Source organism: Lissotriton helveticus, chromosome 5_1, assembly GCF_964261635.1.
Source record: "Lissotriton helveticus chromosome 5_1, aLisHel1.1, whole genome shotgun sequence".
Classification (NCBI taxonomy): Eukaryota; Metazoa; Chordata; class Amphibia; order Caudata; family Salamandridae; genus Lissotriton; species Lissotriton helveticus.
The window spans coordinates 414,798,602-414,825,328 of NC_136065.1; positions in this window are offsets into that span (position 1 = coordinate 414,798,602).

Sequence of the window (26,727 nt, forward strand, 5' to 3'; positions counted from 1 at the left end):
TCCTGGACCTCTCCGCGGCCTTCGACACTGTCTGCCACCGCACCCTAGTACAGCGCCTCAGCAACGTCGGAATCCAGGAGAAGGCACTGGAGTGGATCACCTCCTTCCTCACCGGAAGGACACAGAGAGTCCGCCTCCCCCCGTTCAGATCGGAGGCCACCGAAGTCATCTGCGGCGTCCCTCAAGGCTCCTCGCTCAGCCCAACTCTCTTCAACGCCTACATGAGCCCCCTCGCAGCCATCGCACGCCAGCACAACCTGAACATCATCTCCTACGCCGACGACACCCAGCTGATCCTCTCCCTCACCAACGACCCCGCCACCGCCAGAGCCAACCTGCACGAAGGGATGACAGAAGTAGCCAAATGGATGTCGAACAGCCGCCTGAAACTGAACTCAGACAAGACGGAAGTCCTCATCCTGGGATCCTCACCCTCCGCCTGGGACGACTCCTGGTGGCCCCCCGCCCTGGGCAGCGCACCCAAACCAACTGACCACGCACGCAACCTGGGCTTCATCCTGGACTCCTCCCTCTCCATGACCAGACAAGTCAACGCCGTCTCCTCGTCGTGCTTCCACACCCTGCGAATGCTACGCAAGATCTTCCGATGGATCCCCACCGAGACCAGGAAGACGGTCACCCAGGCCCTCGTCACCAGCCGTCTGGACTACGGCAACTCCCTCTACGCCGGAACCACCGCCAAACTCCAGAAGAGACTCCAGCGGATCCAGAACACCTCAGCACGACTCATCCTGGACATCCCCCGCCGCAGCCACATCTCCGGACACCTGAGAGACCTGCACTGGCTCCCGGTCAACAAGAGAATCACCTTCCGGCTCTTCACCCACGCACACAAAGCCTTACACAACCAAGGACCAGGATACCTCAACAGCCGCCTCAACTTCTACGCTCCCACGCGCCAGCTTCGATCGACCAGCCACGCCCTCGCTGCCGTCCCCCGCATCCGAAGAGCCACCACAGGAGGAAGGTCCTTCTCCTACCTGGCCGCCAAGACTTGGAACTCCCTTCCGACCCACCTCCGCCTGACCCAGGACCACCTCGCCTTCAGGAAGCAGCTCAAGACCTGGCTATTCGAGCAGTAGCGGACCCCCCCCCGAGCGCCTTGAGACCCTCCGGGTGAGTAGTGCGCTATACAAATGCCCTGATTGATTGATTGATTGACTGAGGTGGAATAAGGACCTATTCTGTCGTGCCGTACCCCTTAGTAGCTAACCTTGCAGTCCAAGATGTAACACTACAGGTCAGATTTCAGTCGGAACTCGGTACGGAGTTGGACATGTTGCTCGGAGTCAGTATGATGATGGATAGACACAGGGCATGATGACTGCTTCAACAAGTGCCACCAGAAGAAGAAAGTTATCAACTTCACTGAAACCAACCGATTTGTTGATGTCTTTAAAGAGGCCTAATCAACTCTGTAGTGTGGTCGTGAGGTGAAAGAGATGCGTTGATTTTACTGATTAGGAAAATTAAATGTTGATGGGTATGTGGGAAACATCACTTACAACGCAACTTTTACCACGCAATGCTTTTACATCGCAGCTTTTACAACGCAAACCATTACAACGCATTGCGCTGGGGGGCGCTCTAGGATAGGGAATAAGTTTAATTTACTATCCAACACCTTCCCTAGTGTCCACGGGGACTGGAGTTGGAATAGTAAATTAAACTATTCACTATCCAGCACCCCAAAGCGCTATGCGTTGTAATGGTATGCGTTGTAAAAACCGCGATGTAAAAGCATGCGTGATAAAAGCATGCGTTGTAATTTCGTACATCCGGGTATGTGTGCTGGCTGGCTGGCTCAAATTTGAAACTATGGGGGTCATTAGGATGGCGTCATCCTATCGGGGAATGGGACCGCCCGCCATAAGGGCAGGGGTCCCATGGGGGCCATTAGGATGCACCCGCCACAGAGGCAGGCGCATCCTGCATACCTGATATTGTGGCAGGCGGTGCACACAGCACCGCCCGGGAAAGTGCCAGGAAGGCATGTCATGCACTTCAATGCACAACATGACAGGCACGGCGCTGTTCCCGCATGCCTTTCCGTGGCAGCAATGCCGCCATGGAAAGGCATGTTTCCGCCCCCATGATAATATGTCTGGCAGTGTCTTACAGACACCGCCACCATATTACACTCTTTTCCGCCCGGTCGATTTGTTGACCGGGTGGAAAAGCGCCGGACGGTCTTTCCGTCTGCCGCGGTCCCCCCGCCATAGTAACATGGCGGGTGAAATGGGTGGCGGGCTGGGACGGATCTCGGGCAGATCACCGCCACCATGCGGGCAGTGGCGATCCGCCCGAGATCCTAATGGGCCCCTATGTCTTGGTTGGATGGGGGGGCTGTTGCTGTAGGTAACTGGAGACATACATTTGGTCATGATCATCACATTATGCACGTTTTGCTAGGTTAAATATTATTATTATTATTATTATTAGGAAGATAAATTGATGATGACAGTTGCAAGTTTGATCAGCCTAATAAATACAACTACTTGTGAGTGATTGTTGGTTATTGTAAAATTGCTCTCACCTAATTGATCGCACATCAGCCATAAAATGAATGATTGCAAAAAGGACTATTCTTCTCTCATGCACAACCTCTGAGTCTTCTGAGTGCACTCCTCCTTATGAAGTTTACCATGTGTCCTTCTCTTTGATTCTACAATATAATTGTTGTTTTACAATCCACAGGCCTTCTCTTTTCCTGCACTAGAAGGGAAACGCACCATAACACTCATGCTTACCTTCCCGGACTGAATCAGCCATGCATCTAAGATTGAAAGACAGTCATCCCGCTCCGGTTAGTGCAACAATAGGGAAAGTGTTGAATAGCACAGCGGATAAAATTACTATTCCCTCTCCAGTTAGTGAAAAAATTGCGAAATTGTTGGATAGAGGAGGGGTAAAAATTAAAATATTCACTGGAGTCAGTTCAAAATAAAAAACAAACAAAATATCAACTACAATACACATTTTTTTGAAAAACAAAAAATAAAACATATATAAAAATATTAAATATACATAAGATAGAAACAGATTATAATGTTAAAAAGATCTAACAAATACCTAGAAAGATTATTTTAAACAATTTAGAAATAATTGTTAATACAAATTATTTTTAAACAAAAAACATACATTTTTACATAAATGTAATCTTTTTTATTTCCTACCCTATAACATCGCACAATTCACAACACACATCTAACTTAAAAAATATATATACCGCCATAAATAACATAATTATCAATTAAAGAAATATTGTTAGTTAAAAAACAAATTTAAACAGATAAAAATGTATTTACTCCTCAAACATTGCCCCTATAGAACCAAAACCCACATACAAAAAACAAATGACCATAAATATTTATCAATTGATGATTTAATATTAATAATCAACTAATTATTAATTAATTAAACATCAATTACTTTCCACCCTCTACCCCAATAAACACAACAACCCGCACCTAAAAATCATTACACAATTTCCATAAAGAATTTTACATTAATAAATTAATATCAATTAACAACTCATTAATTAATTTATAAAAAATTACTTCCCACCCTTTACCACTATAAACCCCACCACCTGCATCTAAAACTAAGTACACAATTGCCATATTTAATTTTTCATAAATTAATTACCAACCCATTATTAATTAATTATAAATAAATTACCTCCCACTCTATTCACCTATAAACCCCACCACCCAGTCCTTCATATATGACACAATTAACATCATTAATTACAAATATTTAATAATAATAAAAACCAATTAATAAATAAATAATAATAATTTGATTCCCACAATTGACACTATAAAACATAAAGTAAATGAATAATAATAAAAAATATGAATACATGTATTATAATTAAATTACTTTACACCCTATTCCCCTATAAACTCACAACCTGCTACTAAAAAAATGACACAATTAACGTAATTGTCGATTAATTAATTATTAATATTTAACAACCAATTAATAATTAATTAATAATTAATTCCGACAATTAACACTATACAATATAAATTAAATACATTTTAGTAAAAATAAAATATTAATAAATGTACAATAGTTAGATAACTTCCCACCCTATTCCCCTATACACCTACAACCCACTCCTGAAAAAAGACACAAATTATATAATTACTGATTAATCAATTATTAATAATTATTAATACACTATTTCCACAATTAACACAGTAAAATCTAAATTAAATAAATACTAATACATACAAAGTAATAATTAATTTATTATAAATAAATTACTTCCCATCCTATTCCCCTATAAACCCACAACCCGCTACAGAACTAAAAATGCAACATTTTATTAAAATAATATTAATAACTACTAAAAAATAAATACATATATTAAAAATAAAAGCAATTCTTATAGAAAAAAATAGATCACACTTTTAAAAATATACTAAAATACATAGCACTAATTAAAATATCAATATTTTAAAGAACTATATTTTGCCAACAATATTAATACCTTCTATATTTCCAATATTGATATTTCCTACCTGCAAGTCGATATTTTTGACCATGATATTATTGCTGTCGATATTTCTGTATCAAGATATTTCCAAATCAATATTTTTGTATGTCGACATTTAAAACTCGAAATTCTGTCTGTGCACCATAATAAACACAGCAACACACCAGTTTTAGAAAACTGCAGTTTTTTTTCTTTTGAAGGATTTCCTAATAAAGTTCTTAGATGGTTTAGCTTCATGAATTAGTCCCTTTTACTAATTATTGGTCTGATTTTAGCTATAATAATGATTCAGGTATGATCGGACAATTTTATTTGTCTTTTAACATCTCTAATCTGACCTTTTCATTTGCATATTTTTCACAGGAAATCAGTCCACTGCAAACTGTCCAAAGTGATGGGTTAAGGTTTTTTTTATGTTCTCTTAAATAGCTGGTCATACAAGCTGTCAACAGAGATTGCCGATACAAGAATCCTTGTATTTCTATGTGCATGGTAATGTTGTTATCACCTCGGGGCTATTTAACCTTTAACTCCCTCAGCTATAACCTACAATACTTTTGAGCAAGCAGACAGTGGGAAAGTGATATACCCACCAGTGCGTAAGCTGTTGGGTGCTCTGGATCCCAGAGCAGTGGCACCCTCTACCAGTGTTGCTAACGTTCCAGGAGGGCATACCCACTACCAGGACTGCTTCCTGCTGCCACGGTGGAGGGGAGGTGGCGCTGCACATAAAAAACTTGTGCAGCCACCTTCGGGAATAACGCGCAGAGCCGTACCCCTTTGCGGCATGGCTAACCACCAGGTAGGCCGGTGCTGGTTTGGCGGGGCCTGCCTCTGCCCTTCCATTGCTCTGTGATGGCACTGTGTGGGGGCCGGGAAAAGAAGAAAGTAGAAGAAACAAAAAGAAAAAAGAAGGAAGGCAAAAAGTAAGAAAGTAAAGCAAAAAATAAAAAAGTACAAAAGTAACGCGAAAATACAACAGAAATTAGAAAAAACGTAAGATATGAAAACACAAAGACACAGGGTATTGTATGGATTAAAAATGAGGGGTAGAGAGGTTTCAGAGGAGTAGAATTAAGAAGATTAGGCAGAGATCAAAAACAGTCCCAGTACAATAAACAGAGCAAAAACAAGATGGCCTCGCACATGCGAACCACTGTGTGCGGTGCACGTGCGATTTCCAGCAAGAGAACTCACTTCACGTTACGTACCATGAAAAACATCACGCAAACTGCCCTGGCAAGCAACTCAGCCTGCTTGCAGAACTCCGCATAGTACTGAAGAGTTTTTTGAGCACTTCGCGGAAATCTGCGTACTGCAGTTATGCAAACTCCGCCCGAGCCTAACAACCACACATCCCTTACACTCTACTCCACACACATATTGCCTCTTCCAGTATTGAAATCAAAGGCAAACTCTACTAACTCTTGTCCATTCCCTCACACACCACATATACTATTCCAAAACACAGCTGTACACCCTTTACCTTGCAGCTTCCACTCACCAACAATACTTTACATACAAATACTTCTCAGAAAATAAATACATCAACATCTCCTCCTACTACTCCTCAAAAATAAAACCTAACACTCACTCCAGCACAACAAAATCTCACACAAACTACCTCATAATACTTTCCATTGTAAACCAGAAACATTCAAATACTCAGACCCTCCTAACTACACAAATGTTACACACCCTAAACAAACTCTCCTGCCAAGCTTTCTCTCTTCCACCACATCTTACACATATACAGCAACTCTCTTTAAACCGCCTCTCATCCATTGGGTGATTTAAAACCCTGCAACAAGACCCACATGCATGCTGCACCACTGTTGGAGCGAATGTTCGTCCTCAGAGTCTACACGTAATGATGACACAATAGACCCACCTCTCGACACCTCCAACTCTGAACAGTAAAACACTACAGAGCCTTGGAGTGATGGGGAGAAGGAAATGGTAAGGGAACAGCAAGGAAGGAGATCTGTAAAGCTAAAGGTTATTAGACAAAAACATCAATCACTTATAACAATAACCAATATGCAGTGATTTGATACCACCGATGAGACTCTGGTGATAAAGATATGTTGCTCCAAATTGCAATATGTAAAATGTTGTTATGAGAGATATAAGGTCTAGTCCTCTGGACCAACATGCAAAGTAATTTTTAAGACTAGGGGCCCCATTCGGATGGCGGGCGCACGCTAGAAGGGCGGGGGTACCGTGGGGGCCATTAGGATGCGCCCGCCACAGTGGCGGGTGCATCCTGAATTCCTGACATTGTGGAGGGCCTAATGAGATAATGCTTGATCACTCTAAAAAGAAAAGCATCACATCTACGACCTTTTCATTGACGCACAACCTGACGTTTCATAACTGAATCATGGTTGGGAGATGTCATGGCACCAGTGTTGCATGAAGCCATTTTTCCCTTCTACCAACCTATCAAACAAAATTGTATAGGCAAAAGAGGAGGTTGCCTAACTGTTGTGTTCACTAAAACTGATTACATCTCCATACAAGGTTGTGAAGCCATCTTTATCGGATGCAACCCTACACCATCTTCTTCTTCCTATAGCTTCCTACTCCTTTTCAGACCTCCACCTATCAATGCAACATTCCCTGACAAACTTCTAGACACAGATTCAAACCTGATGATACTACATTCCAACCAATGGATTCTTGGTGACCTATACATTTGATTTGACAAACAAAATATGCCCCATCCGAAGCAATCATCACTGGCCTAGACACACTGAACCTATATCGGATCATCCACAAACCCGCACATATCTCCGGACACATCCTAGATTTAATTTTTGCAAATCCATAAATAGTTACCTTTTAAAATGACTACTCCAGCCACATGGTCAGACCACCATTTGCTTGCTTTTCACCTTGAGCAAGACAACACACCAAAGACCACCTTAATCGCATCCACCTATCAACCATGGAATAAACTCAGTTGTGAACACTTACAAATGCAGTTAACATTCAATACAGACCTAGACACAATAAATTCAATAAAAAAACTATATGAGTGGCTACAGGAAGTTATTGATATATGAGTACCACTAAGAACAACACAACAGAACAAAAGAAAACATGCACCTTGGAGAAATAAAGAGATAAAAGAGATAAAACAGCTAATTCAAACGCACCTGGCTCAAAACAAACACCAATCAAGACAAAGTTCCCCTACAGAAACTTAGAAGCTTACAGAAGTCAGCAATCAAAAGGCTACGAAAAGATACTACTCAGACAGAATTCAAAATGCTAAATGTGCAATTAAAGAATTCTTTAAAATTCTCACCAAATTTCGTAAACGAAATTCCCTCGAAGGAGCTCATCCCATTACTTAAGAATTCACAGACAAACTGGCTAATCATTACACAATGAAAGCAAACAGGTTGGACTTCTATTTATAACAAATAAATACCACCAGAACCAGCCTTTTTCCAAAAGAGCCAGCCTCTGCATTACTTCAACAAATATCACACAATCAATTGATGGACCTGGTCAAAGCAAGCAGGCCTGCTGGCAGCCCTTCTCACCCATACCCACCACTTCAAGACAATTCTTCTAACAACCTCTGCTGCCATACCAGTAAAAACTAAAAGAATCATCAACAACTCCTTAACTATAGGAATCTTTCCAGACGACCTAAAACAGGCATTGATACACTCATTACCAAAGAAAACAATCCATGACCCTCTTAACCCTGACAAATACAGACCAATTACAAATGGACCTTTCCTAGACAAACTGATAGAAAGAGCAGCATTCACCAAGATGTCCCAATTCATTAAAGATGATTACATACTCTGGGATTTCCAAACAGAATTCAGTCCAGGAAGAGGCAGGGAATCTGCCCTTGTTGCCATCTGGGAGAAGCTTAAGAACACAGTTGGCCAGAATGGGGTTGTTGAAGTTCTTCTCTTGGACCTCTCAGCTGCCTTTGAGACACTTGACCATGAATTTCTAATACAAATACTTTACGAAGCCGGCATAGAGGGGACTGTTCTCGACTGAATTACATCCTACCTTCAAAACAGAACTTATGTCATCCATACCCCCCTTTCTCATTCAAACCACACATCATAAAAACAATAATCCCTCAAGGCTCTATCTATCATTTTACCCATGCTTTTCAACATGTACATAACGTCTTTACTAGCAGTGATCAATGAATTTCACCTCACATGCTATAACTTTGCAGATGACACACAAATGCTCGTTAAACTGGAAAGCCACAAAGACATTGGAAACTCACACATTTTCAGCTGCCTCAGCACTGTTGATCAGTGGATTACATGAAGCCACCTCAAATTGGAAATACTCATATGTGGTGATTGGAAAAATTATGGCTCATTCACTGCATGGGCTGAAGATCTGGGAACACCCCTCAAAGTATCTAAGGCAGTATATCGGAATTACTATGGACTCCAAGCTATCAGTGAATGCCAAAGTGGGCAAACTAGCAAGATTCAGCTTAATTACTGAAAGAACTCTGTGAAGCATCTTACCCCACATGTGATTTCCACACAAAGTCCAGGCTACTATCTCTCTTGTTCTATCGAAACTCGATTACGCCAGTAGCCTCTACAGCGGATTATCTTTAACAACTATGAAAAGACTCACGGATTCAGAACTCTGCTGCCAGACAACTCTTACATTTAAAGCCATAAGCCCACATTTCCCCTGCCTAAAATGCCCTACATTGGTCACCTTTTACCAGCAGATCCACATTCAAGCTGCTTTGTATCACCCACAAAGCAATACATTGAACAGGGCCACTCTTCGTCAGGCATAAAATCACCACATACATTCAGCAAAGATTGGCATCTCGCCTCAAAATCTCACCATACAAAATAAAACTGTAGGTGCCACATCCTTCTCCATTTAAGCAGTCAAACTGTGGAACTTTTACCCCCAAGCATAATATCCAAGGATAGCTACCTTATCTACAGAAGACTACTCAAGAGTTGGCTTTTCCCCACATAATCACCATACTCAAACATAAAACATAAATATACAGGATATCCCTGTGTATATCAGCTGCTATTTGGGTTATATATGTGTACCTTGACATGTGTATTCCTTTGTATAAATGTGTATAATAATCATGTTTACAAATATATAGATATTCATTAGTTCTGATTAACAAATGTACATATTACTTATGGTTATATTATTCTGTGTTCAATATGTACATAGGTCACTGCATAAATAAGTCAATTTTTATCATAACTATCTACAATTGCTGCACTATTGAAGGAAACATAAATTATAGGATCAAATAAATTAGTTTAAAGTGCAGCAACACTTCAAAGTCTGTGTTTATTAAATACAACTCAGATCTAGATCTATTACCTTACTTATGCATATATACCTTCCATGTACGTATGTATCTTTATATTTATTGCTTTTACTTCTAATTCATCATCTCCAATGCACTACCCTAGATCTCTACCTCCACTTTCTGACTCATCCCAAACCCCATTCTACTACTGATTCCCAAAATAATCCTTTCTATACTCTGCCCACCTCTGCACCTCCATGCATAATCTCAAACCTCTTTTACTATTCAGATCAACCCCTTCTAAACCCTTCCCTCTGACTGTTCCCCTCTCCCCTCTACTCTTCCCAAACCATATCCTGCTGCTATGATCTCCAAATAAACATTTTCTAGACCATTCCAACTTCTATACCTCCACTATCCTTTTCAATCCAACTAACAGACTCACATATCCACCACTCAAATTAATATTATATTTCCCTATACTAATCACCACTAATTCTGTCTTGACTATAGAGTGGTGTGCTACTCACCAAAAAGCGATTTGATGTCTCATCAGGGGTAGTAAGAGCTATATAAATGCAATTACATCAGGGACTTTTTATTTATGACTCCACGGACAAGTCCTTCATTCTTTTAACAAACAAGGATCGCTGTAAGTACTTTTATGACACACAAAACTGTAAAACATTGATTGGATCGGTTGTACTTTGAGGCAGTCCTCAGACCTGTTTCTGTAAACTGTACTCCCGGCAACACAGTTTTATTAAACTAACTGTTCCTGTTTTGTCAAACACCTCTTGTCTTTTGCTTTTTCAAAGTAAATTCATATTTGAGCATCAGTGTGGTAGTTGGGTATTTCAAGGAATTTCAAGGAATATCTTGCTTTAGATTAAATTTGAATTAGATTTGAAAAGAGACATTTTGGTTGAGTGTATGAAGCTGGTTCAGCCAGCAAGATATATAACAAACTGGAGGAGGGTTGTGTTAACCCCAGTTCTGTTTTATGAGAAAAGGACAATCAGTGTAAATGTTTTCCAAAATGAATTCTGCTTATTGTTGGAAAACAAGTATTGATTATAGTAGATTCTTGTGCTTTGTAAAGCATTATTGGAAGATCGTTATTTCATGACTTAGGGGCAAAAAGAAATTAAATTCCCCTGATCTACAATAATGAAGGTATTCGGGTCACAACATTGATTTTAATGATTTTGAGTGTACAGATTTGGAATTTCAAGGGAGGGTTAACATTTATGTGGCAACTGATATAACACTTTAGGTTGGCCCCACCAGCAGGAAATGGGGATTAGATTGGATCCTAATTCTTAACCATCTGTTTATGTTAAAAGGTTAGAAAGACAAAGCTTTGACTTTGTAATTGACTTAAAATCTGATTTTTCGAACTTGTTTCAATACACATTAGGACAGTATGAGGGATTTAAGTACAAAATTATGTTAAAAGATGATGTTGCTCCTATCAGGCACAAAGTAATAAATGTGCCTTTGGCGACCATGAGAAATTGAAAGTTAAGTTAAATGATTTGTGCAAGAAAAATATAATCAAACCTATTGAATCCTTCCCATGTGTGTCCTCTTTTGTTATTTCTTTAAATTGTTTGGGAAAACCATGTTTGTGCATTGACTTACACAGTCTTAACAATAGAATTTGGATGGATAGACGTTCCCTACCTAATCTTCATGCAATGGTTTCAATACTTAAAGAAGGGATGAAACCCGAACAAAACAATGTTAAAGCCGTTTTAGGTACCTTTGCTCCTACCAGTTTTGTTTTTTTGTTTAAATTTGTTTATTGGGTTTTAGCATTTCTTGTTACAAGTTCATATAATACAGTTTTAATATATCAACGAGCGATTGCAGGAATTTGAAAAATTACTGTTGATAGGAGAATTTACAACAGTACTGCATATTAAACACAATAAACATGGCACAGTGAAATATTCTGGGTGTTACCCTCTTGCCCGGTTACATTTCTGTGTTAACGCTCTTGCTAGAACATGGCTGGGTGAGTTTCCCATGGTTGTGGTTTGATGTTTAATCCCCACGTTTGCATTTTTGTGTTATGACATGTGATATTTACTAAATGCGTTCCATTTTGAGAATCATCGGTTTCGGAACTGCCGATGGAGAATAAGAACTACCAACTTTGGGGATGAACTGGGGAAGTTATTGGGGAGCTGCTGGAATGTGTGTCGGTGAAATCAATTATGCGTCTGGTTGTATTTTCACTACACGATGCGGTATCGTGTATGGTGGGGGCCATTGCGGGCCGTCTTAACTTAGAGCATGGGATTAAGGGGCCTATTAGGATTGTGGTTTTTCCGCATCCTCCGGGCCGGCGGAAGCCACCGCCGGCCCAGAGGATGCGGAAAAACCGCAGCGGACCCACCAGAGACCCACCCACCCAGGTCCTGGTTTCAGTCCGCAGCTATTCCGCCGCGGTTGGCTTACAACCGCGGCGGAAAAGCTCTAATATGGTGGCGGTGTCTCTCAGACACCGTCCACCATATTAGGAAATGCTTGAAAAGATGCTTTTCCGTGGCGGATTTTCCGCCGTGGAAAAGCATGTGGTACTTCACTGCGGGGGCCCGTTGCGGGCCCTCTAGGTGAAGGGGGCGTGGGGGGTGCACATGGGGGGTACCTATGGTACCCCCCTGCATTTGTATGCAGAGATCGGCAGGCACCGCGCAGTGCCTGCCGCTTTCTCCATACAAATGCAATGTATGCATTTTTAACAATGCGGCGGGTGCAGCTTGAAGCTGCACCCGTCACAATGTTAAGGATAGAGGATGTGACCGCCACCCTGGCGGTCACATCCTAATCTTCACGGGGGGAACGCCGCTGCCCATGCGGACGTTCCCCCCTACTCTATGGTGGCAAACGGACTCAGGTCCGTCCGCCATCATAATCGGCCCCTAAGTGTGTGGTCCTTAGGTATCACTTGCCTTTGGTTCCTGGGCTCAGCCTTGTACTTACTTCTGCCGGTCCCATGGGGGATGGATGTGGTGTCTGAGATTGAGAGGCTATAGGTGATTCCGTTTGGGCTGTTTCAAGAGCGAATTGGTATAATAATTGTGCCCACTCCAGAGATATGGGATGTTTACGTATTCCCTTCACTTACTCATCCCTCAATACCTCTTCTTCAGCTGCACCCCACTTTTTGATGATGCCTACCCAGGCAGCCTCAGGGGGTCCCGCCAGGGCCCGCCAGTATATGACTATTCCCCTTTTTGCTAAGAGAATGGCTAGGGATGTGAAGTGGCTCTGTGCCTTTTAGGACTTCTGCCTGTGGATGATTCCCACGTGGATATGGTCATAATGTTTGTCTTCACTCAGAGTGTCTGGTGCATTTTATTCCAGTACTGTTGGATACTTGGGCAATCTAAAAACATGTGCTTGAAGTCTGCCTCAGGGGTTTGACAACGGGGGTATACAAAGTGGGAAACATCCTAAACAATGAAGATAAAACAATGACTTACATTAACAACGAAGTCTTAACAATGAAGACTCGCATACAATGAAGTCCTGAACCACGAAGTCGTGATCAACGACTTATCAACGAAGAATCAGACAGACTTACATTTTGTTTGTATCCGGGCAGTATGTGAGCCACATCACTTCTCTCTGCCCCCTACCCCTAATCTACACTTTGATTGTTACGTCACTCATCTCCGCCCCCTCACATTTCTGAACTTCAATACAAACCCGAGACAAGGAAATGTCACCTAATGTTCTTCAGAAGTTTGGACCGCATATTTCACAAATATCTGCAACATCTCACCTTGTCAGTACCGAACCCAAGGCCACAAAACCCGAATGCAAGACTTCTGTGTAAAGCATTATCAAAAGCTTTACTGATGCCCGAGTAGACCGCATCATAGATTTAAAAATAGAACATTCTTTTCAAACTAAGAATACATGCGGACGCAGATCTCGTATATGCCGTGTCACAGTCATATGCTGCAGGTGGTTGTGAAAATAGCTTGTCAATGAATGAATTTGTTCAGTTTTAAGGACAGAGGTTGTAATGTTAAAATCCACACGTTATTTTTTGTCAAAATGAGAGGACCAGCAGGCACCATCCAAGAATAAACTATCAAAAAAATAGGTAATGAAAAATTAAAAAAATATTTTGATGAAGTATTGTTATTACAATAGTGCCATCTATTGGCAAGTCACGAGGTGTTTTATTTCGTGGTTTAGGAAGTTGATGTAAAAAAAGATAGTGGTTTAGAATAGCTCGTTGTTTAGCTTTCGTGGTTCAGAAGTCGTGGTTTAGTCAGTAGTTGTTTAGACATACATCCATACAAAGTGTGTGTTGGGGTAAAAATGGTGGAGGCGTTGTGGTGTGAGGTATGCTCTATGGAGAGTGTTGAATTGGATGTTCTTGAAGCGCTCGTTTCTGGAGACCTTTTTTAGATGCTCTAGTACCTTTGATGGAGAGCGGTAATTTCTTCTGGTAGTTTCTCAATGCAAAACCCTCATGCTACCTCTAATTTACCGCTCAAAAGGTGTTGGGCCCTTCACACCATGTATTACCTTCAGGAGACTTTAAATAAAGATGAACAGTCAAAAATGCAATTTATTATTGTAAGCCAAAAAAGAGAGTTGTTGATTATTTTAAAGGGTTTTATTTTCTAGTCAAAAAGTTAATTTTTCTCTGACCCTTTATTCATTAGTAAAATATCAATCAGGTTACAGAATTTGGAAAACAGGAAAAATATCAATAATACAGAACACATTACAGTCTGCATATAAGCATTTCATGTAGTTATGAAAAATGTGGCGCAAAAGTCTTAAAGAGTTTCTAAGAAAAATAGTCTTGCAAAGCTAATCAGTACTTAAATAGTTTGCAAAAATATGCTATTAAGAGAAATAAATGCATAAATCAAATAAATCTTTCAGACCTAATTAATTAGTCAAAACATATTAGCATCTAATCCTATCCTGATCCACTGCACTCTCTGTCTGTCTGTGTCTAAAGAGGAAAGCAGCCCGCCCTTCACAGGCCTCAAAGGAATGTGGCGTGAAGTGCCAAGATGTGACGTGGAAGCAAGAAACCTCCCCCTGACACTCCTCGGACGCAAGCCCGCCCTTCAGCAATCTCCCGGGACGTTTCTCGTACCTAACCCATAGAAGCCAGCTGAGCTGAGAAAAAAAGAAGAAGTGCCAGCTCCCATCCAGAGAGGACAGTATTTATACCATAATTATTGGCAGAGTACACAAAGATGTAACATTTTTCAGGAGAACCTTACGTGATTGGTCAGTCATAAAGGCATGAGGTCACACTTCCCTGACTCATTCTAAAAACCTGACTTCACTAGTCCTAACAAAAGAAGCATACATGAATAAATACATTTATAAACATTTGCAACATTTACTAGGAAAAATGTTTCAATCTAATTCATCCTTCTTCCTTCTCAGCGCAGTAGATGGATACTTTTAACTAACTGGTACATTGGCAGAATGACAAGAATGTGCAGTTCACGCTGTTCTTGTCATGAGGAAAGCTGCCACAGTCTGCGCATGCTCCCTTCTCATTAAATTGAAAGTCAAAGCCTTGATGGATTCACAGGCAGCCATGTTTTGTGTAGGCCCCAAAAATAAAACAAACACAAAGATAATATTAATTTCATGTAAATCAGTCCATTATGTGTCCCAAGTGCATTATTAATTCACACACATTATAAAAAGAGGTGTTATTAACTGAAAATGTTTATCAAAATATGCAACAAGTCAAAGTCTATTAAGACAGGAATAATACATTTAGTTTACATGGATGTGCTGGGAAGAGAGAAACACATTCTATTAAAAATCTTCAAAGGTAAAAAGGCCACTTTTTCTCTACATTGCAAAAAAACACATGTTAATTTAATTCAGCAAAAGCATTTTCAGTCTGAAGTGAATAGGCCTCACTTTTCATGTTTTTCATGTGCCATGTTTTTAACCTGCACCAAAATGTGCGTGGCAATTTAAATGCAGCCTGTCTGAAGCACAAAAAATAAAACAATGCATGACTGCAGATGAAATCTGCTCCATCACCTTCTCCCATTCTTTATCATTAAATACCCATCTTACTTCATTTTCCTATGTCTGTCGCAACAAATGAAGTGGGTTGAGGATCAGTTCCCGGAAAGCCTTGTAGAGCCAAGTATCTAAGGGCCTTATTATGTAACGGCAAATAGGACCGACCGCCAGAGAACAGCGGTCCTTCTAGGCCCATTAGGATGCGACCGCCACCCTGGCGGTCGGTTCCCGCATAGTTTATATTACTGTGGGAGGTGCAGTAAGCAGCACCCGCCGCAATGTAAAATATGCATGTTTTGCATTGGCATTCACAACGTGACAGGCACTGCGCGGTGCCTAACACCTTTTGTATGCCAATGAAGTGGGTACCATAGGAAGCCCCCAAGTGCAGCCCCCCACTCCCCTAGGGGCCCATAATGGGCCCCAAAAGCATTATCCACCGGCCTTTCCATGGTGGCATCGCAGCCATGGAAAGGCCTTTCAAATTGCACATGATAATCTGGATGGGGGTGCCTGCAAGGCACCGCCACCATATTCTTTGCCTTTTCCGCCAGGCTGGCAATCCGACCGGCGGAAAGTTAACCGACGGACTTTCTGTCTGCCACGGTAACCCCTGCCATAGTAATATGGCTGGGGGTAAATTTTGCTGTGATGCCGTGTGGATCACTACTGCCGGCCAGGCGGTGGCGATCTGCATGGCATCCTAATAGACCCCTGCTGGAAAATAAGGCAGCATTTGTGAGGCCTGCACAAATAACGTGACTACATTTGTCCTTCACTGGGAACCAAACACCCAATGACTCTCAGAGGGTAGCACTGTAGAGCAGTCTGAGGCTTACTCAAGGGAGGGGGTTGGGCTGGTAATCGCCATTTTCAGGAGTGCAAACATACCACTCAATAATTCATTGTCCAGTGTGTTCTTTGCTTTATAGAAGTAAGAGTACATTTATTAAACACACACACTACTCAATACTATGCACCAATTTACAAATATACATAAGCTGTTGGAATTACTTTGTGACATTGCATAACATCTCCACTGGGTCTAGTACCACCACTCCCATGTATGCACATCATCTTGCCCCCAATGCAGTTAGTTGAACATAACCTGGAGTGAGGGCCCTGTGCACTGGCCCCATCCCAGTGGTGACCTACCCCTTTATTTCAACAAGCATTTTAAAATAGGTAACCCTGCCTTGGTGACACACAACCCTGAATGAGCATTTCCTACTGACCATGAAGTATGCACCTCTACATCTTAAGGGCTAGCTGTCTGGGTTCTTTGCCTAAGGGCAGCAGCAAGAATACATGTTTAAGCATCACTTTAGAATGAGGGTACTCATCACATTTGTATATCATTAGAATGATTTGCAATTACAGCCCCTAAAAGCATCATAGATGAAATCACAGGATTACGCATATACAGCCAGACACCCTAGCAGGAATGTCTGGCAACATAACCCCACTTTGCTTATGACATCACCCTACATGGGTACTTCACATTACACATGTGACCTTCAATCTCTCTAAAAGGAATACCCTTAGTAAATGCAGTTCTGGTGCACTTACACCTCTTCACCTCCAGGGAATGCCCTTCTCCAGACATCCCCCAACTTATCCATTTTGGCACACTCTCTAAGGCACCCACAGCTGAAAAACAAAAGTTCCAGCACCTGGGTGCAGTTGCCGCGTTGCTGAGCCCTTGAGGGGTTATTCTTTTGGGTCCCCTAGAAACTTAGGGTTGAACTTATCCTCTTGGTGCTGGGGGAGACCGCGTTGCTCTGGCAGCTCCCCCTTCATCTTAGCCGAATTGAGGTTGACCCACCTCCTCTTTCGGCCACCAACCACCAAAGAACAGTAGCATTCCCCATGCCTTGCAAGGCATTATGGGGCACTTCGTGCTCCTTTCTCTACATATATGATTAGCAGCTCCCCCACCGCCTCGGGAGAGCCGCGCTCGCACCGCTGGCGGCTTCGCCGCATCTAGCCCTCATTTGGGGGCCCGGTCACACCCAGATCCCCAGGTAAAGGGATGCGGCTCAGGGAGCCCACACCCGGCCGATTTGCAGGTTTTTGGGGGCCCGGTACCACCTGGGCCCCGTGCAGCTCCTCTCTTCCGATTCGGGGTCCGGGTCCCACCTGGGACCCCCACATGTATCTTCATTGGAGGGCAGCCTGGGGAGCCCACCTCCGACTGCCCCTGCCAGCTCCCCGCACGGTCAACACCCTCGCGTGCTCCCCCGGCAGACCCGAAGACTCGTGCTTGCCCATCCAGACCTTGGGGAAGTGCAGCAGCACTCCCCTGGCCTCCTCCTTCACTTTGGGACCTGGGGATGGAGTCCCTGGGCCATCTTCATGGGGGGACGCAATGGCACCCCCCCGGTTTTGCTTCATTGGCCGGGGATGGGGTCCCAGGCCTCTCCGGTGCTCCCAATCTTGTCCCTTTTTTGCTGGGGGCCAGGGTGGGCTCCTGGCATCTCGTAGGTGTAAATCTTCACGGGGAACGTGACGGTGCTCCCCAGTTTTGCTTTGGGGCCCGGGGATGGGGTCCCGGGCCTCTGGAGGCCTCTTTGTGGGGGGCGCAATGCCACACCCTCACCTCCATCTTTGGCGGGGCCAGGGTGGACTCCTGGCCCCCTTGCAGGGCAATTTCATGCCCTGCAATTTCATTCCCTTCTGCTGGGGGCAGCCCCCGGGACCTGACCCACCCCGGGGGGCATAAGTGAGACTGGCAGCGGAGCCCCACGGTCTTCGTCGTTGGTCCACTGAGGGGTCAAAGGTCACCTACCTTTTGAGGGGGCATATCTCAGCCCCCAGGGGGCCGATTTGCACAATTTACCTTTTTTCTTGCTCCTTATGGCGCTCCCCAGACACTGGGAACACTCTCCTTTGCCCTCTCGGTCTCTGAGAGGGGGGATTCAGCAGGGAGATGTCTTCACTGGCTCCCTGCACCAGTCTTTCACTTGCTCTCCTCCTGGGCCTTTCTTCTCCCTGTGCAGAGGCCGCTGCTTCTGCGCCCTGGTCCTGGACTCTTCTCCTGGTGCTGTTCAGGACCCTGGGGGCAGTCAGGGGGTTCCTCCTTCCAACTGCCAATTGCTCCAGGATCCAGCACCTTCTGCCTCAGCAGGCCACACCCCAGAGAGAGCCTCTCTTCTTGTGCAAGCACTTTTTAAAAGTTGAGTAGGGGGCTAGCAGGAAGTATCAGTTTGTTGTATCAAACAGCGACACATCACGTCACTGCCCCTGCTCCCTCCTTCCTGCCCAGCCTCTGGGTTTGTTTAAAATGACATCGTCAAAGGTCTCTTGCCAAATGGTCTTTGAAAAAGCCCCGTCCCCCCTCGCTGGGTTGCCTCCTTGGTGCAGCCTGGTGTCTGGCACCCACTGATAGCTGCTGATGGATGAGCCTGTAGCCCCACCCATCTTCTCCTCGTGGAGAGGAGGCCTAAGCTTGTGGAAGAAAGGTTATCAATCCATCCTGCTGAGGTCAGCCCTCAGCCAGGCCCTGGTTATGGCTGACTAAGAGAAATGTGACATTTCTCGATGACTGAAAAGTAGTACAAATATGTCTTTGGACTCTGCAGAATACTTCTTCTCACACCCGTTACAATGGACTTTAGTGCGTGTTTGGAATTTCTAGGCCTAAGGAAATAAAAACTAGCACATGTGCTCCCTATCCCCATAAGCGAATAGTGGAATACACACTGTAAAGCACACTGACTTTCCCTGGCATGTTTCTTCCCACAGTATAAAGCCTATTCCATGTCACCACCACCTTCTGCATAAGTCCTGCCACACCAGCCTATCTGCCCTGCTCCTTGGCTGCGCACGCTAGGAATCTCCCCTGCGCAGCCCCTACACGTGTGCACACGCATGTACACATGTGTCTGCATTTAACCAGCCCGGTGTCCCTTACTCCAACTGCTGCCCAGTGGCCTGGTCAAGTAAGGGGGACACCAGTAAAATCCCCATACAGTCTCTTTCATTATGAGTTCACTGTGGGTGAGTCCCAACTCATGAGGCTCCCCCACAGTAAAAGCTCAACACTTAGGTGCCCAAAAAGTGGAAAATTCTGATGGCCCATAGTGTCAGAACCACCTTCTAACAACCCCATAGTGTCTACTTTCTCCCATGAGCAGAATTGTATATAGCACTGGATGTATTGGAGGTTCTCCCTCATTTAGACCCCAGCAGTGATGGCCGCTGTCTAAGAGTTGCGTGTGTAGCAGGAATTGGCCTGGCAGGAGGTCGTAGTTTTCCACTATTTGGGCGTAGGTCTGCAGCTGTCCTCTTCAAAGGATGGTGCTCCCAGTCACCCCTGATCCGTGGGCAAGTACAGTGTGGTTAAGGCTTACCTATGTCGACCCCCTCCCCAGATCAAGGCGGTGAGCTGTGAATCCAACTCCTGAAAGAAAGGGCTCAGCGGTATCACTGGGAGATTGGCGAAGTGGTAGAGTAGTCTGGGGACCATAATCCTTTTAGCAAGTGCTACACATCCAATGGGGGCTAGGGGCAATGCTTTCCAGAAGCCCACTGCTACTTGTATCGATTCTAGCGCCTTGCGGTGGTTCCCCTCATACAGATCCTCTGGAGAGTGGTACAGCCTCACCCCCAGATATCTAGACGCCGCAGCACTCCAGGTGATTCTCTGATTCAGCATGGTATTACGCCCCGGGACAAACCCACATTGATCTAGGTGGATCAGTGGTTAGAGGATTTGGGCATAACGGTCCGCAAGTATTTTACAGTCTGCAATTAGCAGTGTTATGGGTCTGAACGAGGCAGGGAGCATTGGGTCTCTGTGTGGTTTTGGGAATGTGACTAATATAGATTCCCTGAGTGGGCCTGGGAGCTCGCCTCTTTCCTGCACATCTTGGTACATGGGACCTACGCGGGGGATCATTTGGACTGACAGGGTGCTATAGTATTCTAACAGGAAGCCGTCCATTCCCGGTGCTTTGTTTCGCGCCAATGCTCTGATTGCTTGGGTAGCGTCAGGGGACGTGATCCTCGCTTCTAGGGCTTTTTTTAAGTAAAAGTGGAGGCAGCACCAATCCCAAAGTAAATTGCAAGAAACCAGAATTTTCAAAAATAGATTTTTCTTTTCTTTTATTTTTTTCAAAGTGCACAGGACAGCCAACGCGTTTCGCTCCCCAACCATGGGAGCTTCGTCAGGGCAAATTTCAATAGATATTTGTCCACTGCCAGTGCAGTATAGAGTATGAATGAAAAGGACGAGATGCACCAATATGGTGGTGCAGCTACTAATCAGAAGTTCCGTAATTCGGCTAAGTGAAGGGCCATGAAGTATGTCGAATCAAAAAGTATCAAATTGTCATCATTAGATATATATATATATATCCATTTGAGATGTCACAAGACGAATAAATGAAAAAGCAGTCCTTGATAAGCCGCTGTCGCAAATAACTCGAACAAAGTTCTATGCACACCACAGCCCTTGGCAACATTTGGCAAACTAGGGCTTTTTTTGTCTGCGGATTGGATGCGGGGTATGCGCAATGGGTGGAGGAATTGGGTTATCGGGTGGTGTTCTCCCTGCAATCAGGCCTGTTAGATATACGAATAATAGTTGTGAAAGATGTGCAAGATATGTACCTGGGAGTGTCGAGGGGCCCCGGTCTTGTCCATTATTTCTGTGACCAGTTTCATATCTGTGTCTTGCATAGCTAACCATGCTAGTAGTGTCCTGGCTCTATTGCCTTCTCTATGCACCTTGGTAACATATACCCTAAAATTGTATTCGCATAAATCCCTCATTGCCTCTGCATGGGACACCTTAGCCGCTGCCACTTGGTCACTCAGTCTTTTTCGTTAATGTCTCTCGTTCAACTTCCGTGCTTTGCAGTGATCTTTCGAGTGTTCAACGTACCCCCACTATTTGTTGTATGCAATGCCCCCTAGCAGTGACTTTAAATGCGTATCATTCTATCAGTCTGGACGTCGCTGTGCCGGTGTTTAGTGAGAAATGCTCTCGGATGTGATCCCCGTGTTTGTGGCAAAACGCCTGCTCTGTGAGGCAGTCTTGTGGCAGTTTCCAGGTGGGTATGGGGGAGTGGGGTGGCTTCCACCTGAGGGTCATATTGTGTGCATCATGATTTGATAGAACTCTACCCAGATAGTCTGTGTGCTGAACTTTCGGGAGTATTGCTGTGGAGCGGAGAAATCTATCAAGCCGCAGGTTATGAAGGATGGAGTGAAAGGAATATAGTTTAGTGTCTGGATTCCGCTCCCGCCATGCATCCGCCAACATCCAATGCTCTACCAAAGTTCAAAATTTGTCCGTCTGCTTGTGCACGGGTGACTGTGCTGACAAGGGTGGGATCTATCTAGATGAAGGTCCAAGGCACAGTTGTAATCACCCCCCTAAGAACCATGGGACCGACTTGTATTGGGTTAACACTCCCGTAAGGTGCCTCCAGAATTTATCTTGTTCTACATTAGGAGCGTATATGCTCCCTAACAGTATTGACTTGCCCTCTAACAACCCTTCTAGCAGGGTGTATTGTCCATCTTTATCTACTATATGCATCTGTTCCCTGAAGGGAATACCAGGCCGTATCCATATCAGGGCACCCCTAGCGAATGCTGAGTATGTTGTGGCAGATATAAGACCCCACCATTTCTTATGCAGGCGATCCACCTCAACGGCTGTCAAATGTGTCTCCTGTAGGAGAGCTATCTGTGTCTTCTGTCTCTTTCTATATGCATAGGTGGAGTATTGCTTCTTCGATGTTTGCATGCCTCTGACGTTTAATGTAATGATTGTTATGTCCATGTTAGGGATCTTGGTAGCCATGTCGCGAGGTGTTTAAAAAGAAGGCTGTCTAATCGTGATGCCTAGTCTGAATCCCGCACCCCCCCATTATGCCAACCACCTGCACCAATTTCACATTTCCGCTTGTTTGCCCCGCTAAGGGTAATTGGAGGACTTGAGATAGGGGAAAGGAATAACTAGACAACGGGAAATACTCCCAACTTGGAGGACCTATGGCTCGGGCGATATGTCTGAACTACACAGCATGTACTGTCCTTAGTTCGTTGTTTGAGTGTAGTGCCCGTGCATCTTCGCCAGCCACTGGGGTTACGGCTACCCGCTATTAGACGATAGACTAGAGATTCCGGGGGAGTCCCCTCATCCCCCCACCTGCGGTATTCCAGTCCGGTATACAGCCTAGTAATGTTTGGGGCACCTTACCGCGGTATTTCGCTTGTCGATGGCAGTGTCCTCTTTCTGGATACTGAGGTCTCAGAGGATACATCACCCTGTAGTCCCCTCACAGTGGAGTGATCATCATATCATCCTGGCCGCCGTTTAAGGAGTCACTATCGGAGGAGTGACTGAGCCATCACAGGAAGTGTTTGTATAGCTAACTTCCTCCTGAGGTGAGGAGAGGTGGGCCCTTTTCTTCGTCTGAGCTTTCCCTTGTCGATCTCACCTGTGCGGCCTCTTGCAGTGCTTTCCTGTGCTCCACTATGATTTCCTCAAGGTCGGGGGAGTTCTGTGCAGAGGATTCAGTATGTGGGTTCAATTGTTTGAGGGTGGCTCTTTTTTATTGCTGCCGTGATGTCCGGATTTTGTATCTTCCCACGACCGTCGAGGCCCTCCAGTCGTTGCTCCACCTAGTCACTCACTTACGCAGGATCTGTAAAGAAGTGTGCAGTTCAGTTGCGTATAATTTTGAGGTGGGCAGGGAATAAGAGAGCATATTGTACATTCTTTTGGCGCAGGGTACGTTTAACTTCCAGGAAAGAGGCCCTTTGTCGCTGGACAGCACGGGAGTAGTCCTGGAATAGCATAACTTGTTTGTCCTCAACTATAAGTGGCCCCTGCTGTCTAGCAGCCTAGAGAACAGTATCCCTGTCTTGATAGTAAAGCAATTTCAGTAGAAACGATCGGAGTGGCGAGTCTGGGGGTGGTTTGCGGGCGGGGATCCGGTGCACTCTCTCCAAAGAAAAGAAAGGGGTCAAGTCCTTTGCCTGGGTGAACGTTTTGAGCCATGTTTCAATGTATCGAATAGGGTCGGACTCTACTGCCCCTTCCAGCAGATTCAGCTTTGTTTTCAAGGATCTTCACCCTAGTTTCCAGGTCTTTCAGGGTGTCTTGTTGCGACTGCACTTGCAGTTCTATGATTTGGAGCGTTTTTTCCCCCTGTTTTAATTTGTCTGCCAGCTTCCTGTGGTCATCTCGGAGCAGGTTAAGGTCTTTGGCCAGTTCTCCAAATCTGTTTTCCATGGTCACTCTTGAATGCTCGATGGCCACTAAGACTTTGTCCAATTTCGGACATGGACGCTGTGTAGGAGGGCTCCCTTTCTGACTGGGTTGTCTTGGGGACTCAGGAGGTCGGTCTTGTGCTGACTGGTGCCTGCGATGCTCTCGTTATGCGTTGATGCCCCATGTCCTTCTTTAACTTTGTCGTCGTTTACGCGATGGTCTCTGAACTGTGCTGAGGTGACGTGCAGCTGGGTGGCGGTGGATTCTTGTTTGCCCCCTTCCGAGGATTATTATCGCTCTGCCCCATCTTTTGGGGTTCACCTGTTGTGGGCGATGTAAAAGTAAAACATTCTTTATTGTGTAGTTAATAAAAACCATTACAATATAAGATGCAACATTGATTTAAGATGGATCAAAGAAAGCACATTGTTATAGAATAATAAAACAAACATTGATTTAAAAGGTAAACATAATACTGGTACTAGTATAAAAAATTGTAAGTGCTAATTCAAATTCTATAAAAAACAGGTTAAAAAGTTCAGGAAGATCAAATTTGTAGTAGGCCTTGACACAACTTCTGTTTTTTTTCAAAGTTGATAACATATTTAATTGTTCGACAGATAAATTGGGGGTCCGCTGAGTCCAACACTTGGACTATGGCTGAGCGGCATGTGCGGATTCCTAGTTTGTTGAATTTTGCCTTGAGCAGGTGCCGACGTTCACTGTCTAGTTGGGGGCAAATGCAGATCAGATTAATGAGATCTTGTACCGCAGCGCCACATAAGTTACACTCCTTTGAGCCTGGTATCCTCCAGCCCGGTTGATCAGCATTTGTAGGCAAATTACCCATTCGTAGTGTTAGGTATTTAGATTTCAGATGTGAGGAAAAGGCTAGCCCTAGATAGGGTGCCGGGGCCAGCTTCTTATATGATTGGATTATCATCCAGGAGTGTGAGCGTTGTCTCAGGATTGTTTTATCATCAATCAACGAGTGCCAATTAGCTGCCTTTTTTGCAGCCTGTTTGAATGAAGACACTGGTAACTGCTTTTGCCACAATGACGCCAGCGCTGTGATTTCTAGGTAGGATTTTAAATACTTTGCGTGCTGGGAGTTTGGGTTGCTTTGCATGGCTGCCCAGATAGCAAGGTTATTTTTGTATCTCACGGTTAGGCACACATTGTACCAGAATCTAACTGTGTCGTATTTATTTTGCAATGTTTGACACTTCAATCCAAATTCAAGCCGAACCTGGGCGGGTGAGGCGTCGCATGGCAACCTGAATATGCGTTTATACACCCTTGTTTGGATTTTGTCCAAGAGCGGCGCGCTCTTTCCACAATGTACCACACTGCCATAAGCTATTGTTGGAAGTAGCTTGGCTTTGATGACTGTTAGGAGGGGGGTGAACAGGGGGCCCTTAAGCGATTTAGATAAACTGCTGAATGCATGGAGTAGCGCTGTCCCTTTCTTCTCGATGTCATTGAAGTGCGCGGAGAAGGTGAACCATGTATCCAAGTATATTCCCAAGTACTTATAATTATCCACTACTTCCAATTTGTTGTGGGCGATGTCTTTGGTGCAGGATACCTAAGTTTTAGTGTTTGCCGCACCACAGGTACTATGCGCGGATTTCGTGCCACTGGAGGTATAGGGTCTACAGCATGGATAGCAAGGAGCTTTCATGTCTCTATCACCAGTTTTCAAGGGAGACACATCGCAGTTAGACACATAGCGCACCATTCAGAGGGTACTGGCAGGGGCAGAGGCTTCTGTCGGTTGCCTTCTTCCAGGTTGCTGGAGCTAGATCTCTTCTCATTGCACTGCTAACTCCAGCACTCCAGTGAGTATTTAACTTTTCTTTTGAGCACAACAGCAACAGATCTGCAGGTGATTGCTTTTCAGCACATCAGTTGCAGGTGATATGTTAGGCACACAGTGCCTTAAGGTGATGACCTTGAATCTCCCTGAGGTACTCCAGAGGCACCTCTCAGATCACTTTGTCTTCAGGACTGTTCTAGACCCAAAGGTACATTTTGACAGTGCTGCTTTTGCACAGTACACTTGTGAAGCACACAGGCCACCAATTGCCTCTTATACCAGTTTTGATTGGGCCTACCACTCAGGTGACACAGCTGTAGATGCCATGGTAGCTACAATGAGGATAAAAGACTAAGGGGCCGATTAGGATGGCGGTTTTTCCGCATCCTCCGGGCCGGCGGACACTTCTGCCGGGCCGGAGGATGCGGAAAAACCGCGGCGGAGACTCCAAAGACCCACCGCCAAATTAGGATGGCTGGTGGGTCTGGAATTCCGTCCGCCGCTTTTCCGCTGCGGTCGGCTTCCGACCGCGGCGGAAAAGCTATAACATGGCAGGCGGTGTCTATGAGACACCGTCCGCCATATTATGATGTTTGTGTAAAACTGCTTTTCCACGGCGGCTTTTCCGCCATGGAAAAGCATACGGATATTCACTTTGGGGGCCCGTTGCGGGCCCCCTGGGTGAATGGGGGGTGGGGGGTGCACATGGGGGGTACCTATGGTACCCCCCTGCATTTGCGTGCACAAAGCAGCAGGCACCGTGCGGTGCCTGCTGCTTTGTGCATGTAAATGTAACACATGCTTTT